The following is a 16,711-nucleotide window of genomic DNA, read 5'->3' as shown; positions in this document are numbered from 1 at the left end:
CATGACTCATTCCAGGGTGTGAAAGTACGTGACTGGAGGGAGGGGGTGGGGAATGATTTATTATCAGGGCAGAGTAATAAATAAATCAACTTTCACTCTATCTGTTTGTCATTGGCCTCTAACCAAACTTGTCAAACTGTTACTTTACATACATCATACAAGTAATATCTTATGCACACACTAACTCTCTCTCTCACATATAAACGCACACACGCACACAAACACGCATAGAAACATTCACACATATCCACACACGCACACATATGTGTATACACACACACACACACACACACACACACATGCACGTGCGCGCGTGCGCGCACACACACACACACACACACACAAAGAACATCTCCGAAAATACATCAAAATTCTACCATATAGCAACATTTTTCTTACATGATGAATGATACCTTGGAGAAACAACGACAACGACACGTTTAAAGGAAGTCTTTGTATCCCTTCACAAACATTTGGACGCCATTTGGAAGAGACAACAGCATGAACATATGAGACAAGATAGATGATAGCGTGGAACAAAATAAAATTGATAGAAAATGATATATTGTGCTGTGGTTTTAATGCACGAACTAGCGTGGAACGAAGATACATTGACAGAAAAAGTTACATTGTGTTGTGATTTTAATGCACGAACTACGCAAGTTACTGATTACATTAAGATGGACGCTGAAAACAATATATTTCCTTTACCATAAACTTACTCTTTTGACACAGAGTGCGATAGGTTTTCTGTGAATTTGTTCATCTCTCTCTGTCTCTCTATATATAAAGAAGCCAGAAAATGAATGTCATTGTGTATTGACAAGCAACTGCAGAACACTGGGTTATCCTCACTGATTTTTCACGTAGTGTTGTAGATTGTTTTATTCGCTCAAAGGCAATCAGGCGGAAAGTATTACACACGGAAATTAATTCCATCATAAGCTTTCCCAGGACCAACAGTAAAAGGGAAAAAATCCAATTAAAAAAGTCACAGGATCGAAATTTACTTGATGGAGTCTCCCGTCGGACCGACGGATGAGTAGGCAGGCAGGCTTATCTATTGGTGTGTGTCCTCATATGGGAGAAGAGGCCGATTCTAGATGTGCAGCACTTCCCACAGGTGTTGCAAGGGAAAACGTCTCCAGAAGTTGAGCCCTGCTTCTTTCGCTCACGCTTCAAACGTCTTTATGCCACTTGAGCACAGCATCCTCCAGCGAGAGTGATCAAGGGCATCAGTTTCCCAGGAAGCGATTTCTATGTCACAAGTTTTGAGGTTTGTCTTCAAGGTGTCCTTGAAGCACTTGCAGGGTCTTCCAAGTTCACGGTGGCCTTCCTTCAGCTGGCCATACAAAAGCATCTTCGGGATCTTGCTGTCTGTCATGCGGACAACGTTTCCTGTCCAGCGTAGCTGGCACTGCATCAGCAGGTTTTCGATGCTGGGCAGGCTACTCTTCTCTAGGACCTTGAGGTTGGAGACCCTGTCTGGCCACTTTATGCCGAGGATCTTTCGAAGGCATCTCTGGTGAAACTGCTCAAGTTGTTGAATGTGACGGCGATATGTCGTCCATGTTTCACAGCAGTACAATAAGGTGGTGAGCACAACAGCTCTGTAGGTTTTGATTTTGGTGCTGAGCCTGATGCCTTTGTTGTTCCACAGCCTGTTGTTGAGTCTGCCAAAGGCGGAGCTGGTCTTGGCGATGCGCAGCGTCACTTCTGCATCAAGGGCTCCGTTGCTGCATAGGGTGCTGCCCAGGTAGCAAAACTTGTCCACTGACTTGATCTCTGTGTCATCGATCTTGATTGCAGGTGGGGGGCACTGGCGTTCTGTGAGCTAGCTGGTTGGTACACAGACTCGGTCTTGCTGAGGCTGATGGTGGGTCCAAATCGCCTGCAGGAGGTTGAGAAACTGTCGATAATGAGCTGCATGTCCTCATGGGTGTGTGCAGCAAGCACGCAGTCATCAGTGAAGAGGAACTCTCTCAACAGTGCCTCAAACACCCTGGATCTGGCGTGGAGTCGCCGCAAGTTGAAAAGTTTGCCGTCTGTGCGAACCTGGATGTAGATGCCCCGGACACAGTCTTGGAAGGCGTCAATCAGCATGGCAGAGAAGAGAATGGAGAACAGTGTGGGTGCCAGGACGCAGCCCTGCTTCAATCCATTTACCTCAGGAAACGGATCCGACATGTCAGTATTTTCCTGTTCTATCATCTGCATGCCATCGTGGAATGACGCAATCAGCTGGATTAGGCTCTCTTGGCAGCCGAACTTTAGGAGGATCTTCCACAGACCATGGCGGTTCACCGTGTCGACGTCCTTAGTCAGTTCTACAAAGACCATGTGGAGCTCCTTGTTCTGCTTACGACACTTCTCTTGCATCTGGCGTACAGCAAACACCATGCCACATGTTCCTCTGCCTGAGCGGAAGCCGCACTGTGTTTCAGGGATGACTGTGTTGGATGGTGTTGAAGTGCTCTGCCTAGCGGGCAAGGATGTTCTTCTTGACTGTCAGGAGGGTGGTCTGGTCCAAGGCTCGGACAGGGGTTGATCCTGTGACTCTCGGCCCACACACAGCTTGGAGACCATCATGGAAGGTCTTCATGTCGCAAGCATCAGCAGCGGACTGAAGCTCTTCGGACTTTCTCTCCCACCAAGTGTTCTTCATCTCATGTAGCCTCTTCTGTACGAGTTGCCTGTTAGCAAGAACTGGTCCTTCTTCCTCTGGCAGTCTTTATCGGAAATGTGATCCTGATGCTGTATATGCAGTGTGTCCAGGAGCTTGGAGATTCTGGAGTCGTTCTCGTCAAACCAGTCTTTGTGGCTCCTCTGTACAAAGTCGAGTGTGTCAGCTGCTGCTGTGTACACAGCATCTCTAAAGGTGCTCCATACCTCTTCTACATCGGTCAATGCAGGAATTTCTTGGAGAGCTGCTTGGATTTGCTGCTGCAGCACGTCCTTGGTGATAGGGAGGCGGTAGGTGTTCAGCTTCTTTGGGGGTTTCTGCCTGGCTGGTTGGAGCTTGCGTGCAAGTCTGATGTTCATCTTGCTGCGTACCAGGCAATGGTCCGACCAACAGACTGCTCCTCTCATGCAGCGTGTAATGGAAGCATCACCTCTGTCCCTCTGCTGGGCAATCACATAGTCCAGCATGTGCCATTGCTTAGAGCGGGGTGCATCCATGTGTTCTTGTACTTGTCCGTTTGTTGAAAGAGGGTGTTGGTGATGGTCAGTCCATGCTGCGCACTGAACGAGAGCAAAAGCAGTCCGTTGGAGTTGCACTTGCCAGTGCCATGCTGTTATAGGACTTTTGGCCACGAGGAGAAGTCCACGCCGACGCGGGCATTGAAATCCCAAAGGATGATCAGCCTGTCCTTTCTGTCTACCGCTGAAATGGTGCGGCTGAGCTCCTCGTAGAAAGCTTCTTTGATGTCATCAGGGTTGGTCATCGTCGGGGCATAGCAACTGATGACTGTGGAGAAGCGATCCTCGGACAGCTTCAGACGCAGGGTCATCAGCCTATCGTTTATCTCACGTGGAAGATTGTCAAGCTGTCGTACACGTTTGGTTCATATGGCAAAGCCCACGCCTGATTTTCTTGGGGTGCCATCTGGCTTCCTAATGCAGTAGAAGGTGTAGCCCCCTCCAACTGGGTTTCACCGGCAAACCTGGTTTCACTCAGGGCTGCTGTGTCCACCTGGTAGCGATCAAGCATTCTAGCAATAAGTGCTGTGCGCCTTTCTGGTCTGTCATCTCTGTCTAAAAGGGTGCGAACATTCCAGGCACCCAGAGTCAGGGCATGACTCCTGGTTCTCTTCTTCTCTTGTTTTCGACTGCAAGTGTTGGATGTCCAAGTAGGTGCGGTTTCCTACTAGGTACTAGGTGAGGCAGGCTTTGTTTAGGAATCCTTTTCTCTCCCCTTCCCCATGTGGGGAGAGCAGTGCTGTCCCTAAAAAGGGCTGCTCTGACACTGTGGGAGGATACGGGCGCCTCATCTGCCCCAGTCTACGGCGGACGACCATCACCCCAGTCACCTGCATGCAATGTCGTGACTAGGAACTGCCAGCAGCATCCTCTGCCTGTCCCCATTACCACTTCTCCATCGCCGCAGGGCTTGGGAAATCTGGGTGTTGAAGGGCTAGCTCGTCGTTCCGACATTAGCCTGGTTGCCTGACCAGCGCAGGTGACTTTTTTTTTTTTTTTAGTGAGGAGGAGTTGTGCAGTCCCTTCCCCACTCTCTCGCCTACTGACGCTCACAGTCCCACAAGTGTAGATACTGATACGTGTAGGACGGCCTCGGCAGGTGCAGCTTTTTTCTTCGGAGTTCCGTCTCCTAGGAGGATTTCCAGCCAAAGATAAGAGCTCGCCCTGCCCTTTGGTCATCCTCTTCCGCCTTCACAGCATTTGGGAAAGGTTTCCTCCTCCACCTGGTCCGTCGTTGGGTGACTTCACATGTGGCAGGCAGTACTGTGTTACATAGTACCAGTAGCAAGGGCTATGCCCCTGACCTGAGCTATAGAACCACAATAGAACACAATATAAAAGAATAGAGCACAGCACAACATAATACAATACAATACAGTACAATACAATACAACACAGAATGACGAGTTCAGTGTCCAGACCACAATGGACAGAAGGCATCTGTTGCTAAACTAAGGATCACCGGTTGCTGTAGGTTTACAAAAAAAAAAGAAAAAAAGAAAAAAAGAAGAAGTTATAAGTCTATGTTCATTCTCTCTTTTGATAATGACTAAGTGTCTCATAAGCTACGTCACTGTCTATGGAACTGGTGAATAAAGAATCACGTAAGCTTCTGTCGTGATGTGTTATGTAATGTTTAAACAGAGTGTGAAGATGGACAGAATGAAACACGCCCCTGTCCCTACAATGACGACCATTGCAATGGACTTTTACCGATCTGTGACCGATGTTATAAAATTGTTGACAGCCTGCGTGGATTTGCCAGTGAAAAAAAGAAAGGTGTCGAGATAGCTGATGATTACTGCAGATCCATTGGAAGCTGGCTTGGTATGCCAAAGTGCGTTTTCGACTGGTATAATATTCACAACAAAACAAAAACAAGTCTCCCTCGTTCTTCATGGTTGACAGGTTTGTCCATAGGAAGCAGGTCAGTGGTAAACATCTATACACACTCTGTGATTCACAAAGATGGAACAGTCGTTCACCATCGCATCAGTATCTGCGAAAGTGTTGTGTTTCCTGCAATACCAAAACTTTTATGTTTATACTTCCGAGGAATTTGTTTTGGCTTTCATTATTGTGATTTTCAAACTCACGACATGTCTGAAATGGGGGTATTTTGTGAATTCACACAAGCCAAGACACAGATAAATCTTTATAACACACAGGTAATTTCTTTGACCAGCACAAACGTTTTGCTGTCTCAAGGACAGTGGCATGCATGCCCTGATGATCGGTTGACTCATTCTTTTTATCTGTGTGGTTCTAACCAGCATAAAGTGTGTGGTGAAGAATACACAGCGCCTTGCACTTTTTCTGGTGAGCTGTCACACAACACATCTGACTCAACAGATCGTCAGCTTTCTGAAGACCGCTTATTTGTGTGTGAACATGATTCCACAATGATATCATATACTCTGGTATGTGACTTTATCAATGACTGCAAGGATATGAGTGATGAATCCTTTTGTGAATACCGTGCTTGTATCAGTGCATTCAGATGCGCTAACAGTCAGTGTGTATCATTTGACAAGGTTTGTGATCGAGTGTTCCACTGTCTGGATGAGTCAGATGAACAGAACTGTCGTGTATCTAGACCCACAGACTTCCAAAGACAATTCAGTCCACACCCAGCTCTTGTCGACTTTGACGGCATCAGACACTTCATCTCCACTTCAATGAATACCAGTGAGTCCTGTCCCTACAGCCACTATCGCTGTCCTGGTGAAGTCAATAACTGCCTGCCTGTCTACACACGGTGCAATGGGATGTACGACTGCAGTAACCACGAGGATGAAGAGGGGTGTGAACAACTGAAATGTCCTGGACTTTTCCGATGCAGACTTTCAACAATATGTTTACATGGTGACCACATGTGTGATGGTTGGCCTCACTGCCCAATGAATGATGATGAATTAGCATGTGACATTACCTGTTCTGTGAACTGTCTTTGTCAAGGTCACTCATTTCTGTGTCCTCAGCCTTTCTCTGCAGCTCTCTTTCCTCAGCTCCGCTACCTGGATGCAACAGGCTCAGGTATGACACTGACTGATGTGAGTCACAATACCCTCCTTATTGCTGCGGTTTTCGCACACTGTTCTATAACCCACATTCATTTAACATACTTGGTAAATATGAGGTTCCTTGACCTCAGTAGCAACAAACTGCAGTATGTCAACCTGACGTCTCTTCTTGGGTTACACAACCTCCAGGCACTCTCTCTTTCCAGCAATCCCCTTACCTCACTCCACACTGGTCTCTCACCTGTTAACCAGCACAGTGCACTCACAGAGCTGGATCTGTCCCACACCATGCTGACAGTGTTTGACTCTAAAGTCCTGTCGCTGTTTCGTCACATACAGAAACTGAATTTAACGTTCACTTCCATTCACACATTCAGTTCAGATGGATTTCAGTTCACACCACAATTAACTGAGCTCTACATGGATGGTAGCCCTGTTAAAATATTTCCGCCTGACATATTTAAAACTGTTTCTAAACTGCGCTTTATATCTACACAAAACTATAAACTTTGCTGTAATGAAATACTTCCATACACCTTTGACGATGCTGAATCAGCTTGCATTGCCCCAAAAGATGAAATTTCTTCATGTAGAGATCTGTTGCAGTCGTGGGCATACCGTGGGTTTCTGTGGTTGGTTGCCTGTCTGTCTCTGACTGGTAATGTTTTCTGCTGTTGTGCTCGTATGGTAATGAAGAGCATGACGTCTTCTAGTGGATTCAGTGTGTTTGTCGTTAGCCTAACCATGGCTGATTTTCTGATGGGTGTCTACATTGCTATCATTGGAGTGGCTGATGAACGGTTTCGTGGACAGTACCTCCACAATGATGATACATGGGAAAAACAGTGCGAACTGTAAGGCAGCTGGCTTTTTGTCTCTGTTGTCCAGTGAGGTATCTGCCTTTAGTATCTGGCTTATTACACTGGATCGTTTTATTGTCCTTCGCTTTCCTTTCAGCACCAAGAGGTTTGGCAGAACATCAGCAGCAGTGGCTTGTATGTGTACGTGGCTGGTTGGCTGGTTTGTAGCCTTGGTACCATTACTTCCAGTCACATCACACTGGGAGTTCTATAGCCAGACAGGTATTTGTATTCCTTTACCGGTTACAAGACGAGATTTCAAAGGAAAAATGTATTCTATTGGTATTCTGATTTACCTTAACTTTATTCTCTTTTTATTTATCTGTGCTGGTCAGGCATTTATTTATTGGACAGTACAGGACAATACTTTGAAGACTGATTCTACCAAAGTGTCACAGGACATGACCATAGCTCGGCGACTGATTACGATTGCAGTAACTGATTTTATGTGCTGGTTTCCCATCGGTTTGTGTGGGACGCTGGCTTTGGCAGGAATTGCCATTCCTGCAGAAGTGAATGTGGCCCTGGCTGTATTCGTTTTACCATTGAACTCTGCTGTGAATCCTTTCATGTACACGCTCAACACTTTGGCTGAAAAGAGAAGGAAAGCTAATGAAACTGAACTTCGTAAATGGCTGGAATCCCATTCAGAACTGATGGAAAGTTAATACACACACTGTAGTGACTTTTCACATTGTCATGATGTTTTCTCTCTCTCTGTCTCTCTCTCTCTTCTTTCTCTCTTTCCTTAAGTGAGTCTGTGAGTTTCTCTCTCTCTGTGTCTCTCTCTCGGTCTCTCTCTTTGTCTTTCTGTCTCTGTCTCTCTCTGTCTCCCTCACTCTCTCGTCCCGCTTCCCCCCTCCCTCCATGAAGTGAAAAAGAATTCACATTCTCGGACAGTTTGTGTTTAATAACACAGTGAAAAGGCTTTTACAACGTTGTACAAACTCATAGCTCACCATATCTTCTGGGCAGATGTCTGACAGCAGCATAACCAAACACATTAGTCAGGCTTTAACTGTATGGACACACACACACACACACACACACACACACACACACACACACACACATATATATATATATATATATATATATATATATTCTATATGTATATACGATGGCATGCAGGCGAGAGTACAGGAAGTTACTGACATGTCGGATCCGTTCCCTGTGGTAAATGGAGTGAAGCAGTGCTGCGTCCTGGACCCACACTGTTCTCCATTCTCTTCTCTGCCATGCTGATTGATGCCTTCCAAGACTGTGACCGGGACATCTAAATTCAGTTCCGCACAGATGGCAAACTTTTCAGCTTGTGGCGATTCCATGCAGGTCCAGAGTGTTTGAGGCACTGCTGAGAGAGTTCCTCTTCACTGATGACTGCGCGCTTGCTGCACACACCCATGAGGACATGCAGTTCATTATGGACAGGTTCTCAACCTCCTGCAGGCACTTTGGACTCGCCATCAGCCTCAGCAAGACCGAGTCTATGTACCAACCAGCTAGCTCACAGAACGCCAGTGCCTCCCCCCTACCTGCAATCAAGATCGATGACACAGAGATGAAGTCAGTAGACAAGTTTTGCTACCTGGGCAGCACCTTATGCAGCACTTGATACAGAAGTGATGCTGTGCATCGCCAAGGCCAGCTCCGCCTTTGGCAGATTCAACAACAGGCTGTGGAACAACAAGGGAATCAGGCTCAGCACCAAAATCAAAACCTACCAGGCCATATCACAGAAATTGTAAAGGAGATCTGTAGCAGAGATTTATGGCTCTGAACAGGTGTTAAGGTGGGGTTGTTGGGCGTTGATTTAGTCATCACTCTCACGAGACATCAAAGTAAAAGGAGGGATGATGAGTTTGGGGGTAGGGGTGGGGGACGATTTCTTGAGATGAAAATCCCACAGGCATGTCATCGGATGTGCGGTTACAAGAGTCATGAAGTACATAATGTGCACTCTATAAAGCCAAATAAATAATTCTGATAGTTTCAGCATGACTGAAAAACTAAAACATCAAGCTGGTATCACAAAGTTGCTGAAATGAGGTTTCCAGCTGGGCAATGTTTAGTCTTTGTGACAGTCCCTGCCATTTGTACACAAGGATCTGCACTTTAAGTTGGTCCTGCAGCATTTGTGCCTTTCTCTGCACACCACTGTGCAGGAGCAGTGAATCAGTTCACATCAAGTTTCTTGAGCTTTTGTAGAATGGTCCACTAAGGTCTTTCCCTCACCTTTTTTCAATCCCCGCCGTTCTACCTCCAGATGTAAGCACCTTCTCGGATAAACTGCTCTGTGTGTGTGCCGTTCAAGAGCTGCTGATGTGGGTGGAGTATTTTCCAAACTTGTCTTTTCTTTAGTGAAGAGAGGCTGTCTGAACATGCTGACGACTCTCAGATTGCTCAGAGAATCAAACAACAGGCCAACAAACTGCTCAACGATTTACTCAGGAACTTAGACTGGTTATCCATCATCATCAGGAAAGCATTAGTAGTTTGCTTACACTGTTCATGTGTCCATTGCTTTTCTTTTACTTCTGCCAACAAGCAAAGCCATGGTTTATGCGAGATCCCTGCTGAACAACAACAAAATCAAAAGTGACAAAGGGAAGGGAGGGGGGCAGTTAACAGTACTGGTACATATCATATTTCTTACCACTATCTGATACTAGTGTTTTTCGAAGCCATGCTGTGTGCTGCAAACGAAACGATCCTATCTTCAACAACCCATATCCATCTTTATTTCATTGTTTTAAAGTCATTATTTAGATCTGTCAAAGTAGAAAACTTCCTCTATGATTGTTGCGACTTTCCCGGCTTCACTAACTTAACCAAAAGCAAATTCTGGTGAAATATCTTCCGCGGTCACTCTGGGCAAGTCCACGTCTTTCAACAATTTGTGATTGGCGGATCAAACGCGTATTTCCGCTCTGAACAAGAGAAGATTTTCTTGTGTTCGGGAGCGTGCGGATTTGCCCACGGCCCTATGTGTGTGTGTGAGTGTGTGTGTGCGCGCGCGCACATGCGTTCATGCGCACACTCACATATCATACTCACAAACGTTAATTAACTGCACACGTACACGTGGGCACACACACATACACACGGACACACACACGCACATACGCACACGTACACATGCACAATGCACAAACGCGCACACATATGTACATGCGCACGTGCACACACGCACACACGTACGTACTCTCACTCCCTCCACCACTTTCACACACGATCTCCATCCTTGTCAAGACGCTGGAGCTGTTGGTAATGCTGCATACAAACGACATGATCGACATGATCTCCTTCAGTTGTAACATTCAAGGGATTTGGGCTTCCAGGCCACAGAGACTGGTCATTGAGTCTATGTACAGCTGATTATGTGGCAATACACATGACTGCAGTTAGTAAACGTTAGTTTGATATGGATCTAAGCCGATGTTCCAAAGATTCATGCATCAGCTTATGGGCGTAAAATATTTTAACATTCACTGTCGCCGTCGGCTCTCTTGTGGCTGCATGACGTCACTCCTCCACTTGCCATTCTTGTCTTTGAAAATACGAATTTTCCTGTGCCTTTGACATATGGAAATCTAAAATTTTCTTGATTCTGAATCATGCCACACCAGGAAAATTATTGTTTTAAAGTTACAGCAGACAAATATGTGGGTTTTCCCATGTGGCTGAATTTTCTCTGTTGCATGACGTCACTCCTCTACTTGCCATACTTGTCTTCCTTTGACAAATGGTTTATTGAATAAGCCTTGCTCATATCAGGGGAGGGGGGAAAGGGGAAATCAAAAGCACCAAAACACATGTAAAATGTTCTTCCACACTCTCCGATACACACATACGCGCACATACTGAGACGTTCACAAAATGGATATGGACATGGACGAACTTTGAGTATTGCAGAGAGAGAATACGAATTTTCGTGTGCCTCTTTCATATGGAAATTTGAAGTTGATTCAGTTCTGAATCTTTTGACACCACATAGATATTCAGGATAATTCTTGTTTTTATGTCACAGGCACATAAATATGTTGTTTTTTCATGAGCTGATTTCTCCATTTCTACTCCTCAGGCACACGAACTTAGGAGAAGAAAAAAACATAGAAAAATACTATCACAGATAGATCAAATCTGGGTTTTTTAAAATTTTAATCTGTGATTTGAAAACTTTTAGGGGGTATATACAAATGTAAAAATGATAAATTCCTACTTCAGCTGGGTTTTCGCGTGGTGCGTTGCTCATACATACATACATATATATGTATATATATATATATCCATTTAAATTTAATAGATTAAAGTTGAAGACCAACACCTATTTTATTTAACAATAAAAAAAAAGAAGATAATTTGAATTTTTGTTTATTCCCAGCAGCTTGGTCACAGACCACACTCATCATAGTTGACGTAATGTTAATTTTTCGTCATCATCTTGGACCTTAGAAAACGTCATCTACTACGTCATGTTTGAAACATTCCTTCACTTGTCTATATATATATATATATATATATATATATGTATATATATATATATATATATATATCTCACTCTCTCTGTTTATCTCAGTGATGGAGTATAACCTCCACCATGACAAACCAGACTGGTAACTTCACGAAATCAGGGTTCACAACGAAAACCCATGGATGTTGCTTCTCGTGTTTGGTCCCACAAAAACCGTCCCAGGAAAAATTGCAAAAAAATGGGTGGCACTGTAGTATAGCGAGGCGCTCTCCCTGGGGAGAGCAGCCCGATTTTCACACAGAGAAATCCGTTGTGAAAAAAAGAAATACAAATATATATATATATATGTGAGTGTGTTTGTGATTGTATGTGTGTGTGTACCGTGTAATCCACCAATTTGATCAAGAGTGAGGCTTGATAATGACACGAAATACTCCATATTTTGACTCAAATAAACACTTCTTTTTACTGAAGCCGCCATGTTTATCTATGTTTACCTTTGCATGAGTGGAGGGCCTATGTATAGAAAGAGCGGCTGCCTGATTGGCACAGACTGAATGAATACGTGACTGTCGTCGATGTGGTGGACCTGTCAAGATGGCGGCACAATGTGTAGCAGCTGAATCTATATCAGATCACAAACAATATCCCTCAAATTGAGTCGCAACCACAGGAAATGAGTCATAATATTAACGGAGAGTAATACCGCTTCATTTATGTATGAAGACTGCCGTTGAAATAGGTCCCTGGCTATTGGAAAGATACTGCTTATTCTCTCTCTCTCTCTCTCTCTCTCTCTCTCTCTCTCTCTCTCAATGTATATCCATGCATGTATTCCAAAGAATATCATATATTTTTTCTTGTTTGGGCATGCCGTGCTTTTAACACCTGAATCAATTTCTGTTCTTGCTGCTGATGTCGCCATTGTGAGTTGACCGCCCACATGTAGAGAAGTGGGTTGAGAGCAGAGTTAAAAGGCAACACGAATACAACCATAGTGTCATGGATCGTATCGAAACCAGCAACACCATGAGAACTCATCATCGTCACCAGTCCGAACGCCAGCCAGGAAGCAACATCTGTAACAGCCACTTTTCTCATAACATGCACTGAAGAATGCAAAGGTGTCTCTGTGGGATTGAGAGTTATTCTGTACTTTGGTGTTTCTTTACAGATGACAGTTTGCCCAGCTACAATCATCACGCATAAAATGAAATTGACTGTCACAATAACTGTGAACCATCTGAAGTAATGTCCAGAGTGATAGCGATCAGATAAAGCCAGACGACAGAGACCAGACTGACCCTGGAGGCCCCAGTGAGATAGTCCGGGAAGAAATGGAACTGTTGCCAACAAAAGTCCAATAATCCACACACAGCCTGCAGCTGGTAATGGTAATCTCCTTCCACCTTTCGGGAAACAAAGTACAGAAATGTGATACAATGTTATATACCAAATAATCAGTTTTGATACTGTACTTGACAGAAGGAAAAGAAACCCCGCCAACTTGCAGATTATACCATTTGTCCATGCTTTTTCAATCTGGATGTACCTTCCGTAAAATATATTGTCTGCTGTCACGATAATGCTGACGTGACTTCCCATACACATATCAGCAAACTGAAGATGGACAACAGCACTGATGGAACTGCTTCCAATAATTTGTTTCACAGCATGTGAAGTCATCAAACACACAAAATTGCCTATCATGGCAGAAACGCCAATCAACCAGAAGAAAATTCTGTACAGTTCAGTTGGTAACAGTGCTGTACACGAAGGGAGTACAGTGTGTGGTGCAAAACAATTAATTTTACCAGAGTGCTTGGAAAATAAATCCATACAGCAAAATCTGTAGTTTGATGAAAAGATACGATCCAGTTGATCACAGGATGAAAGCAGATCTGAAGGGAAGTCAGTAACTCTATTCCCCTTTATATCCAACTCTTTGAGATGTGGTATATTTTTAAAACCTACTGGTCCGATAGTTTCAATAGCACAGAATGACACATTCAAAAACTGCACATCAGGCAAATGAAAGGATAAATTATTGAAAAAGATATTCAGATATGTTTTTGATACATCCACTTGTGTCAATTCATAATGGACGTCCTTTTTTGCTTCACTGTTTATTGTTCGGAGAGGATTGTTTTGTAAGTGAAGAACTCTTAAATTTCGAAGTTCAAGAAAAACTGTCATATTGAAAGTTTTTAAGTTGTTATTGGCAAGATTTAAATAATTCAGGTTTGCAAGGGTTGTGATTGAAATATTATGAATGAAGCACTTGGACAGCGTCAAATGAACAAGATAATTGTTTTCTTTGAAATAATCCATTGACATGTTTGAGCCTGTCGCGTCTACATAACGTAAGTGAAGATATAGGTCTGGAGGAAATGGTTTGTTACACAGGAAAACATAACCTTGACATAGACAACCTTCAGGACAGGTTCTGTCACACAAGAGTTCATCATCCCACTGTGGACACTGACCCCAGCCATCACACAGATGATCTCCGTGCACACAAACTCTGGACCCTCGACAGCGGTAGAAACCAGGACACGTTGCTGTCTCACAGTCTTGTTCGTCTTCTCCATACACACAGTCAGAAAATCCGTTACACCGGGTGTATACAGGCAGACAATACAACCACTCAGCTGTGCAGCGATAATGACTGTGAGGACAAGAGTCATCAGCTGTCACCACCTGTTGAGTGAAGTAACCTGTCCCATCCAGATTCATATAAAACCTTTGCTTCATGTCTTTCTCTTTGACATCAGCCAGGAAGCTGGAGTCATCAGGACACCCAACCTCATCAGAATCGTCCACACAATCTGCGTATTGATTGCAACGTTGACTGAGTGATACACATTGACTGTTAGAACAGAGAAAACCAGTGCATGAAGGGTGTTCACAAAATGACTCATCAGTACTATCTGGACAGTCTGGCCTGAAGTCACACACAAGGGTGTGCTGCACAGCTGTGACACCATCATCACAACTAAACATGGTGTATATGGATGTGGTTTTCCTTCCCATCACAAACATGTCAGTATGCTCTGCAGTAGTCATATTCATGTGTGTGCAAATTGGTGCATACATTGTTTTCATACATAAACTTCTTGAATGATGTGAAAAAAACACATGTGTAATTTTATTGTCTGTTGAAATTGATAAGGACTGTATCGTATGGTTAAAGATTGCTTCTGGTAAGTGCAAATGAGCCAGTGACACTTGTGAGTATGGAGCATTGCTCAACAGTAATTCACAAATTATGAGCATAGTTGCGTAGTTTATATAAAAGGAGAACTCGAACCTCAGCAGCATGTTCTTCAGCATGATTTGACGAGCACGTGCTGAGGGCAGGTACGGAGTCTGTAAACTGAAGTGAGTCATGGTGTACACCACACTGTTGTCAGACCATTTACAAAACTTTCTATATGCATACGGCACAGAGTCCCAACCACACATTAAACCTATAGGTGCTTCAAATTTATTGAATTGTTTAAAGAGATGATGAAAATTTACCTGTTCCTTTCTGGATTTTGCTGAAGCTAATCTTCCACCTATTTTCAAACACTCATAATGGGACAATAGGGCGAGAATATGTGTGTCCATGGAGACTAACATGTAACACTTGTTACGTGAAGCCACCAACCCCTGGCAGTCAGGACTGCTGAAGGGGCAGTGTTCTGTTTCATCCCGTCCATCTTCACACTCTGACTTCAGATTGCAGTCCAGATGACGTTGAAAATTAGCGTAGTAGTTTACAGAGCAATTGTAAATGCCGTTTGTAAACTTTACAGGCTGATTATTTACAGACAGCATAGACACAAATATTCTGAGACCAGGATGATGTTCTTCCCAGTAGTGAAGGAGGATCTTTAGGTATGATGTATAAAATATTTTAGATGATGGATTATCAGAACTGCAAATACGTTCAACACTTTGGCGATTAGTATTTGGTTTTGAATGAAATTCTATCCAGTAACGTTTATCAGAATGACCAGCACACCTCTTAACTTTCCATATTTGTTGAATGCTCATCATGATCCATCCAGAGGGTACTCTCCATTCCACACTAAAATCCATGTCTGCATATAAAACGTTTACATATGGTGTTGATACATATCCGGAATATTCAAGTATATATTCAACAATAAATTGGTGACCGTTAATTGTTTCAAAAGAAACTTGTCCCATATAACTGTTGACGTTTATGATCACTATGCTGTTTCCGAAATGTGATTCCACAAACATTTGCCCAAGGGTATGACGATTGCATAACAAAGAATACCGTGTATAGAATGGCACGTATATTGTAGTTTTTCTGTGCTTAGAATCACACCAGTACACCAGTCTCTCTACAAGTGCACGTACCTTCATACCCTGTGGCGCCTTTACATGAAGTTTACAGAACCTGTTGAAATCACCACACACCCCGTACACCACTCCCTGTTGTGTTGTGTGTTGTAGTAACTTCCAGTTACAGTCTGACGCATTGACCTGTAACACCATGATGTTTGTGTTGCTTTGGTTTAGAAAGTACTCTACACCTGGACACATGTCACTGATGTTCAGTGGACCAGCCCAGGTATTCATGTATATGCTGTTCACACTCCACTGATGTGTGGTTATATCAGCGCACACAAACAGGAGGCAGTGTGTCAGTCCACACAACACTGAGATCGACTCGGAAAAGACATGTACACTGCCCGTTCTGGTGAGACTTGAAGCTGACACTGTGTACATTGTAGTTTGGTTATTTTCGTGACCATGTATTTTGATGTGAATGATGTACTTCATAGGGAATTTAGGCCCGAAACTGTGTGGTGTATTATCATATATTTGTAGTGATAGTCATCGTGATCTGTGTGTGTGTGTGTGTGTGTGTGTGTGTGTGTGTGTGTGTGTGTGTGTGTGTGTGTGTGTGTGTGTGTGTGTTCGTGGGTGCGTGCGTGCATGCATATGTCTGTGTGTGCGTGTGAATGTGTGTTTGCACTGGCATGTGAGTGTGTATGTGGGTGCGCACAGACACACACACACACACACACACACACACACACACACACACACACACACACACACACACACACACACACACACACACACACACACACACAATCTAAGAAAATACATCAAAATTCTACCATGTAGCA

This window comes from Babylonia areolata, chromosome 33 (assembly GCF_041734735.1).
Source record: "Babylonia areolata isolate BAREFJ2019XMU chromosome 33, ASM4173473v1, whole genome shotgun sequence".
NCBI lineage: Eukaryota > Metazoa > Mollusca > Gastropoda > Neogastropoda > Buccinidae > Babylonia > Babylonia areolata.
The sequence above is the reverse complement of the archived record's forward strand: the minus strand, read 5'-3'. Positions refer to the sequence as shown.